This window comes from Pongo abelii, chromosome 4 (assembly GCF_028885655.2).
Source record: "Pongo abelii isolate AG06213 chromosome 4, NHGRI_mPonAbe1-v2.0_pri, whole genome shotgun sequence".
Classification (NCBI taxonomy): Eukaryota; Metazoa; Chordata; class Mammalia; order Primates; family Hominidae; genus Pongo; species Pongo abelii.
The window spans coordinates 142,068,455-142,078,788 of NC_071989.2; the positions used below are offsets into that span (position 1 = coordinate 142,068,455).

The 10,334-nt window shown below is 39.3% G+C and overlaps 1 pseudogene; it reads right to left on the reverse strand.

Annotated features, from left to right (window-relative positions):
• Window positions 1–4,770: 4,770 nt before the first annotated feature.
• LOC100459382 (dnaJ homolog subfamily C member 24-like) lies at window positions 4,771–5,210 on the reverse strand (annotated as a pseudogene).
• Window positions 5,211–10,334: the final 5,124 nt, after the last annotated feature.

Consider the following 10,334-nt stretch of genomic DNA (forward strand, 5'->3'; position numbering starts at 1 on the left):
TCTTTATTTTTCAGGACTCCCCTGTTTAATTTTGCTCAATGAGGACTGGGAGCTGTGTAATAGGTAAGTAAATACACACCCTAGTTCACATCGTGGAATGCCTTGCGAAATCCCAAACATTGCGAAGAATAGGAAGGAGACTCTCATGCAGCCCACACCTGCTAAACCTGGGCTGCTTTGCTTTCCCCACTCAGCTCCACAGAGTGGGTACTTCCCAGCCCCTGGCTTGTTCAACCAATGCTTATTGAAAACACACATTTATTGAGTATCCTCGTTGTGCTTAGTCCTCGGCTGAGTGAAGGAGCAGAAGAAAGTACCATGCCAGCTCCTTAAGAGTTCAAGAAAGAATTCTTAGATGTGCAGCACTGCTAGAAATCATGTGGTCATCGATAAGCAAGTGCTGGTTCAAGTGCTGTTAAAATGTCCAAATGTAAGTGCAGTTAATCAGGCCATGTACCATGGAAGAATTGTTGCAAGAAGTAACACTTGACTGAGTGTCTAAGAATGGATCCAATTTTTAGCTCATCCAGCAAGAAAATGGAAGGTATTCCAGATGGAAGAAACTGCACAAGCAAAAGTATAGAAGGACAAGTGAGCTTAGAATCTGATGTAGACCATCAGGAAGAGTCGTGTTCATTCAGGCAAGCTCATTTTCTCAAAACCACAGGCCATTAGCAGAGATGTGCCTCATCAGTTTATATAAGTTTATATAAGAATATATAAGACTTAACATGGCAGAAATAATGCTATTTGTTTGCCAAATCTCATTTCATACCCGTCCTTAACTGGGAACATGTTAAACTGTGTTTTAAGCTTCCCTGCAGTCAGGCAGGACCATGGAACTACCTCTGTGTAAAAGATATTAACTTTTGTTATTTAATCACATGGAGATTTGGAGGGTGCTTGTCACTGTGGTATAACTTATTTTATCTTGACTAATACATTGGAAAAACCATATTCATTATGTGAATCCTGACTTCATAAATTTATACAATCATTCAAAAAATATTTAAGAGCCCACTGTGTGCCAGGTACATTAGACATCGGGAACACAGGAGTGAACAAAACAATAGTCTCTTATAGTTAAAGGGAAATCATTCCCAAATATTAGCTTTTACGAATCACAGAAACAAATTCCATTTTTAAAAAAGGGAAACTTTAGACAGAACATTTCTTAAATTACTGAATTGGAATAATAGCCTCCAACCCAGTATTTCATTCAGTCTAAGTATCTGTCCCTTGGCCAATGGCCAGTTGGACTTTTGGCAAATCCCTTATCTGGTTCCTAAAAATCAGGAGTCTGTCCTGAGCCAGAATGACCTATCAGGCAGCAACTCTCTGGCCTGTAAATGGTTTCTTCTGACTCCCATCACAGAGCAAAAATCTGGGAGTTCATCATCACAGACAACTATTCAAACTAGTTAAAGGTTAGAAACAATCCAAATATGAATTGACTATTTCTGACCTTTAACTAGTTTGAACAGTTAAAATTCCAACAGTCGAGTGGATAAGCAAACTGGTTTATCCATACGATGGAATACTATGCAGCAATAAAAAGAGCCCTTATACTCCTTATAGGGTCCTAATTTTAGAACTTCAAAAGAGGCCTGTGAGAACAACATTTGTTTTCTCCAGGACAATACTAGTATTTCATTAGGATGGCAGAAATATACTGATTGTTTTAAATTTGATTGGTACTATTTTGTTTTTAAGAAGTTCTTTATTTGGGTATAATTTACATGAGTAAAATGCACATATTTTAAGCATAATGTTGATGCATTTTGATAAATTTCCACTCTCACGTAACCAGCAACTGCAATCAAAATATAGAAAGTCTCCATCACAGCCAAACGTTCCCTAGTGCCCCATCCCAGTCAATCCCACCAACCCCGCGGCAAACAATAATCTGCTTTCTGTGGCCATAGATTAGATTTGTCTTTCCCAGAGTTCAGATAAATAAAATATTACAGTACCTATTCTTTTATGTCTAGCTTCTTTCATTCAGCATAATGTTTTTAAGCGAAGTCCATGTCATTACATCTATCAGTAGTTCATTCCTTTTTATTGCTGAGTAGTACTTCATCATGTAGATACACCATACTGTCTATTCATTTATCTGGGCATGGACATTAGGATTGTTGCCAGGTTTTAACCACTATGAATAAAGCTGCTATGAACTTTCATGCATACCTTTTAGGGTAAACGTGTTCATTTCACTTGGGTAAATACCTAGAAGTGAAATTGATGTGTATTTTTAACTTTATAAGAAACTGCCCAACTGTTTTACAAAGTAGCCGTATCATTGTACATTCTCACCAACAAGGTATGAGAATTCCAGTTGCTCCATATCCTCTCCGATATTTAGTTTGTTTGTTTGTTTGTTTGTTTGTTTGAGATGGAGTCTCACTCTGTCACCCAGGCTGGAATACAGTGGCACAATCTTGGCTCACTACAACCTCCGCCTCCCGGGTTCAAGCAATTCTCTTGCCTCAGTCTCCCAAGTGGTGTGTGCCACCATACCCGGCCAATTTTTGGCATTTTTAGTAGAGACAAGGTTTCACTATGTTGGCCAGGGTGGTCTCAAACTCCTGACCTCATGATCCGCCTGCCTTGGCCTCCCAAAATGCTGGGATTACAGGCATGAGACACTGTGCTTAGCCAGTATTCTTTTCACTGTAGCTACTCTAAAGAATATGTAGTGGGTCTCTCCTTGTGGCTTTATTTTTATTCATGCATAGATCTTCACACACTACACACATATAATTTATTGTATAATCTCTGAATGTTCCAAACTTTAGAGTTTAAATACATATACTCATGCAAGTTTATTTTCTGTCTTATTTTGATGTAGAAAATTTTATTCTCGATTGATAAATAAAGCATTTAATTATCTGACAGGGAGAAAAGGGAAAAAGAAAATAGAGAAAGGGAAATATGATGATGTCATAACATCATTTTCATTAATTGTCTTCAACCACATTTTGATTTTACAGATTTGGCCTCTGAGTGATTTTGGATTTCTATGTGACAGCCCTAATGGCCACAGATTTTCACATAATTAGCAAGCATTTACTCTTTTGACTTGATTATTATCTCCTATTCAAGTAAATGTATTACTGCCATTGAAACCATGTACTTACCAATAAGCTATTTGCTGTTCAGATTTAGTTCTTTTTAATTGCTAAATGTAAAGAATAAGCAACATATATTCTACAAGCTATATTAGTTCAAAATATATAAATAAAATGTAATCCAAAATAAGTTATTTAACTTTATGATAGATATAAAAATATTTTGGGGGGAAAACCTGGATGACTGCTTCACTTTTATATTTTTGGTTTTATAGATATAGTGAAAGTAATCTTCTGTTTTTGAATATCTCTTATGCTTTGGCTACATTTACAAGTCAGAGTAGTAACTATTCTTACTTACAAATCCAATCTGACAATGCTAAGAGTTGGACTTAAGAAAAAGCTGCTAAATTACATGCTTAGTACACACATTTGAAGTAAAAAGTTTCAGGGATTCCATAAAGGATCCCTTAAAGTTCTTTAAATGAGTTCTTACTTGAACTGTACACAGAATATTAAATATATAGAAAAATAAATCTTTAAGGGGTCTACAGTCTTCTGTGGCCAATAATAATACATTATAAAAGTCCATTTGAGGCCAGGTGCGATGGCTCACACCTGCAATCCCAGCATTTTGGGAGGCTGAGGCAGGTGGATCACCTGAGGTCGGGAGTTCGAAACCAGACTAACCAACATGGGGAAACCCCGTCTCTACTAAAAATACAAACAAAATTAGCCAGGCGTGGTGGCACATGCCTGTAATCCCAGCTACTCGGGAGGCTGAGGCAGGAGAATTGCTTGAACCTGGGAGACAGAGGTTATGGTAAGCCAAGATCACGCCTTTGCACTCCAGCCTGGGCAACAGAAGCAAAACTCTGTCTAAAACAAAAGAAAAAAAAGTCCATTTGATTATATTAGCAATGAAATAGTTCCTTATTTATAAATATAGGCATTAATACTATATCTTAATACTCTGAAAAAGAAAAGTAGTATGCCAATTTTCAATTATTTTTATAAAGCTCCCATGTCCTATATTACATTTAAAGTTGAAGATGGCAGTATTCATGAGCTTTGGAAATACAGGATAAGATTGGAGTCAAGTCTTCTGACTCTAAAGCTATTTTTCTTTCTAGAGTTGCCACTTCACTTTCTTTATTAACTTTGAAATAACCTCATGAATATCCATATTCAAGCTTCATTATGGGAGAACTGGCTTCACACGTATCCACAAATATTCTAATTTAAGTTTAATGACCATAGAATTTGAGATAGGTGTATAACAGGCCTATAACTTTAGCAGCAAGAAATATCATCTGTTAGATCAGAAACTTAGTAACTATAAAGGAATGCAATGATACTGTTACCCACTAAAAAAGGAGATGCTTATATTAGGAAAAAGAAAATTCTCATTTTGTATCAAGAAGACAATGAAATAATAAAGTCCTTTGGAATGCACTAAATATAATTTGTAATTCAAGTTCTTTTTGTGGCAATCTTTAAATACAAACTATCAATACATGTAAATAACTAAATTAGTTTTCTATTAATCTGAGGTGGACTTTGCTTGACAATCATATTTTCATTGAAAATGATAGGGCTAACAAAAATAGAATCTATTCCCTTGAATGGACAAAGCTCAGATGGCCTCTCCTCACCATGTCCAAATACACAGGACAAGGCTTCCAAGTAGTGAAGAATTTTACCAATAATGAAGAAGTTCTGTAATTAGTGAACATGTATCACAAGAAAATAGGTTAACTTCTTCTGCTTCATCCTTGGAAACACTGTGTTTTCTACCACATTGGCAACTTGGGGAAAAAGAGTCATCATCTTTTTTCCAAGACACTTTTTCAAGATATAGTTGAGCATCTACTGGTTCCATATTTCTTAGATCATCTTCATGCCACTGAGGGTCATACTCTTTTTTTCTCTTCATTCCCTGGAATTTTCCATGCCTGATCAATTTCAATGAATTTCTGTATACAGTCCTCCACTATTCCTGCTGGCACATCTGTACTTTGTTAATCTGAATGATACTTTAATATAAATTTTTTATACTTTTGTTTTAAGTTTGACACATTTCGGTCTGCCCCCCAAAATGCTATACCAATTATTTTTTGGCATCATCTCAAATGCCATTATCCATTGAATAAGAACTGGGCCTTCTCAGATGAGCAAACTTCATATAGCAGTCACCTGTGCCCACTCTTTGCCTGCCACTGGCCAGAACTCGAAACCAGCTTCTCCTCTTTGTGGTTTTAATTTGCATTTTCCTAGTGATTAATCCTGTTAAACATCTTTTTATGTGCTTATTAGCCACTCACATATTTATTGTGTGTGAAACAATTGCTCAAATATCTTTTGCCCATCTTTTTTACCCTCTACCCATGACAATTTGTTTTTGATGTCACAATTTACATATTTTTATATTGTATATTCTTTAACAACTCATTGTAGCTTTATTTATTTTTGATGACTTTTTGACTTTTAACTTTCATAATAGAAATTTATATGATTTATACACCAGTGGTATTATAGTTTTCTGGATCTGGCTATACATTTACCTCTACCAGTGAGTTTTATACTTTCATACATATTCATGATGGTAATTATTGTCCTTTTATTCCCACTTTAAGAACTCTCTTAAGCATTTCTTGTAGGGCAATACTAGTGGTGATGAATTCCTTCAGCTTTTCCTTATTTGGGAAAGACTTTACTTCTCCTTCATTTCTGAAGGACAGCTTTGCTGGGTATAGTATTCTTGACTGACAGTCTTTTTTTTCTTTTAGCACTTTGAATATATCATCCCATTCTATACTGGCCTGTAAGGTTTCTGCTGAGAAATATACTGATAGTTTAATGTAGGTTCTCTTATATGTGACTTGGTGCTTTCCTCTTGCTGCTTTTAAAATTCTCCCTTTGTCTTTAACTTTTGACAATTTGATTTTGTGTCTTGGAGAGGACCTCTTTGGGTTGTATCTATCTGGGAACCTTTGAGCATCATGAATTTGGATGTCCATATCTCTCTGAAAACCTGAGAGGTTTTCAGCAATTATTTTATTAAATAAGTTTTGTGTCCCTTTCTCTATCTCTTCTCCTGTAACTCCCATAATGCAAATACTTGTTTGCTTAACGGTATCTCATAAGTCCCATAGACTGTCTTCACTGTTTTTCATTCTTTTTTCTTCTCTGACTCAGTGATTTCAAAAGACCTATCTTCAGGTTCACAGATTATTTCTTCTGCTTGATCAAATCTGCTGTTGAAGCTCTCCATTGCAAGGGTCCCCAACCCCTGGGCCACAAACTGGTACCAGTCCATGGCCTATTAGGAACCCAGCCACATAGCAAGAGGTGAGTGAGTAGTACTTCCTGAGCTCCACCTCCTGTCAGATCAGCAGGGGCATTAGATTCTCATAAGAGTGCAAACCCTATAGTGAACTGCACATGTGAGGGATCTATGAGAATCTAACCATGCCTGATGATCTGAGGTGGAAGTGTCATCCTAAAGCCATCCCCCCACCACCCAGTCTGTGGAAGAATTCTCTTCCATGAAACTGGTTCCTGGTGTCAAAAAGGTTGGGGACCACTGCTCTATTGTATGTTTTTTATTTTATCAATTGAATTCTTCAGCACCATGATTTCTGTTTGGTTCTTTTTAATGATATCTCTTTGTTGAATTTCTCATTCAGACCATGAATTGTTTTCCTGATTTCATTAAGTTGTCTATTTATATGCCCTTATATCTCACTGAGTCTCCTTAAGATCATTATGTGGAATTCTCTTTCAGAAAACTCATAAATTTTCATTTATTTGGGGTCAGTTAGCAGAGAATTATTGTTTTCCTTTGATAGTGTCACGTTTCCTTGCTTTTTCTTGTTTCTTGTGTCCCTGCATAGCTGTCTGCACATCTGGTGGTATAATCAGCTCTCCCAAACTTTATAGAGTGGCTTTCAGAGGGGAAGACTTTCATCTGCAGATGGGCCTGGGGGTTTTGGTTGAGCAGGTTCTGGTGGCTCTCATTTCATGTGGGTGAAGGGATGTAGACTCCTTGCAGCTTCTTCAGTTGTGATCAATATCAGTGATGAATGCAAGTGCCTCAATGGTCTGGGTTACAGAAGTTTGTGGCCATGATGGTGGCTACATAGATATTAGGTCAAAGGCTTTAGTGATCCTCCTGTTTTTGTCTTCCCCATGGTTAGGAGTTATAAATGAGGTGATTTCTCTTGGCATTGGGTCTTACAGGTACACTGGCAGCTGCAGCAGGACTGGGATCTAATGCACAGGTGCACAGAGCAGCTGTGGAGCTAGGGTCTGGGTTTAGGATCTTGTGAAAATACTGTAGCACCTGCGATGTGATGTATAGTTTTACTTTGAGGCACAAGTGGATACAGTTCTTCCACTAAGCAAGGGTCTTTGTTCTGAGTTATAGCCCAGATACTTGGGCCCACAAGGCTGGGATGTGGCTGTGGTTTTCACCCTAGGGCAGGAGGGCAGCAATAGCATGGCTCTGGAGAAGAAGAGGTACTCCAGAGGCTCAGGCCTTGGAGAGCAGAACATAGCTGTAGTTTGGGATGCAGAATCCATATGACACAGAGGGAGCTTGGCCTTTGAGGGATGAGATACCACACAGTGGTGACTCTTGGCCCTGGGGTAGTGGGACATGGCAGTAGCCCAGGCTCTGTGAGGCCAGGTGCAGGAGCAGCAAGGATCCAAAAGTGGCAGGCTATCACTATGGCTTATGAATTAGCAGGAAGGAAGCAGCTCAGCCATGACTCCACTCCTCAGAGAGATGGGGTGCCTCAGCAGCTCAGACTATGGGGCTGCTAGTCCAATTCCAGGTAGGCAGGGGATTGTGGCTGTTCAGCCTGGAGGGCAGAGTGGTGCTGCTCAGCCAAGGCTCTGATTCCCTGAGAAACAAGGGCATGCATTTGCTTAGCCCCCAGGGAGTGTGGCTACATGGATCAGTGAAGCCTTTTGATCCTTGGTGGATAGGTCATCATGTCTGCTATGGCACTGGGGAACCCAACTACTCCAGTGTGCTGGAGGCCTGAGTTCCACATTGGCTGGGGAACCACTTCAGCTCATCCCTAAAAGTGCACCAGCAACTGGGCTGGGGGAATGGAGAAGCTCCATAGTAGCTTGGCCCTAGGGGTTAGGGCATAGCAGCAGCTCAGCTCAGGGATGGTATACTGCCAGGTGGGCATGTTGCAGTGGCAGCAAAATTGGGCAGGCTGTGCCATCCTCAAGGATGGAGGGGTACAATGGCTACTTGCCCTAGAGCAGGACATACCCCAGCAGTGGCTCCCACTCCAATATGGCACAATGTAGTCACAGCAGGGGGCACAGTGGAGGTTGGGGAAACAGTGTCAGCTCCCTCTCTGGGGGTAACTCAGCATGTGGCCTTGGGAGAGCTCTCTCAGTTGGGCTTGAGCCTGTAAGAGTCTTTGGTAGCAAAGACTTCAGGTGTCTGTGGAGGTGACAGAAGCTGCTGGGATCCTCTCATCTTTTCCCTGAAGAAAGGAGTCCCTCTTGGTTCCAAGATAATCCTAACTGAGGAGATTGGGTGGCAGAGGCAAGATGTTTCCTTCCCTTCCCTATATGACCATCCTGGGTTTCTGTGCTCTACAAGATTTCTGCTGCTTCTTTGCTGTTCTCCAGAGCTCTCCTTTAGTCCTTTTGGTTGAAATATAGGTGTTTATTCATTGTTTTTTGTTTTCCTGGTGGGGGAGGGGAAGAGCACTAGGAGCTTGTAGTCAGTCACCTTGTTGACATCACCTTTTTGCCCATTTTTTAAATGGGGTTGTCTCTGAGTTATTGGGTTCTGAATATTCTACATTCTAAATACAAAATCTTTGTCAGAAATATGTATTGAAAATACATTCTCTCAATCTGTGGCTTGTTCATTTCCTTAACAGTGTCTTTAAAAGGACATAGTTTAATTGCATGAAGTCAAATTTATCAGTTTTATCATTTCTATTTCTTGGTTTTTGTGTCCTAAGAATCTTTGCCTATCCCAAAGTCATGACGATTTTTCTCCTAATTTTTCTGGAGGTTTTATAGTTTTAGCACTTACATTTAGGTTTATAATCCATTTCGAGTTGACTTTTGTGCATGGCATGAAGTAAAAGTTGAGGTTCATTATTTTCCTTACGAGCATTCAGGCTTTCCAGCACCATTTGTTGAAAAGACTAACCTTTCTCCATCAAATTACCTTGACAACTTTGTTGAAAATTAATTGGCCACCTATGTAAGGGAGGATTTCTGGACCCTATTCCATTTCATTGATCTATGTGTCCATATTTATGCCAATGCCATGCCATCTTGATTACTGTAGCTTTATAGTAAGCTTTTCAATCAGGTAGTGTAAGCCCTCCAACACTGTTCTTTTTTAAAGCAAAAATTGTTTTAGCTCTTCTCAGTTCTTCCTATTTTCATATAAAATTTAGAATACCATCATTAAAAGGTATTTAGGAATGTGGTAAGTTTCGCTGTGTTGACTGTAGCAGAAAAAAAGCTGAAACTAGATCCAGAGATGAAAACTTAGATGCAAGTTGGAGGTTGGTTAGTTCTGTGCAGTGATGGGGAAAATGGCCTGTTACCAGGATGCAGTATTATTCTGTCAGTAAATAACAGTTCTACACAGAGATGTGTTTTGTTTTGTTCAGGAGATGAATGTCTTTCAGATACACATGACACACATGTACATTGTTAATGGTAGAGACAATCAACCTTCAAAGTCCTGCCTCTATTTCACTCCTGTCTTTTACCAAATCTTCTCACCTCTGGGTGAGTTGGCCTGGACCACGTGTGGGTACTCACAGGAATGTGGAGGGTGGTAATAAAACATCATGATGGATGAGGAGGCTTGAAAAGGATGAAGCTCTACACCAATATAAGGGGTTGTTATTAACAACGCTTTTTGTAATATTTGAAAGAGGGTGGGGTGTGTGTGGGGCCAAAGCTGTCTTCATGACTCCAAAACTTCAGTCAGTCACATGAAAAGAGCAGTTTACCTTATGTTTGGCATCAGGTGGGTTTCCACTTGTTGAAACTAGGGAGACTCAGTTTAGGAAAAACAAGAGGGCAGGGTCTGGATCAGGAATTCTGTTAGAACCTTTGTCATTCTTGAGTTAAAGTGTGAAACAACAGTCACCCCTCACCAGCATTCTCCTGTGGTCTGAAGAGTGCCAGAGGCCAGATCAAGCCAGCTAAGAAGAATGTTACCATCAGACCATCCTTATTACATTTACCTTCTCCAGAACG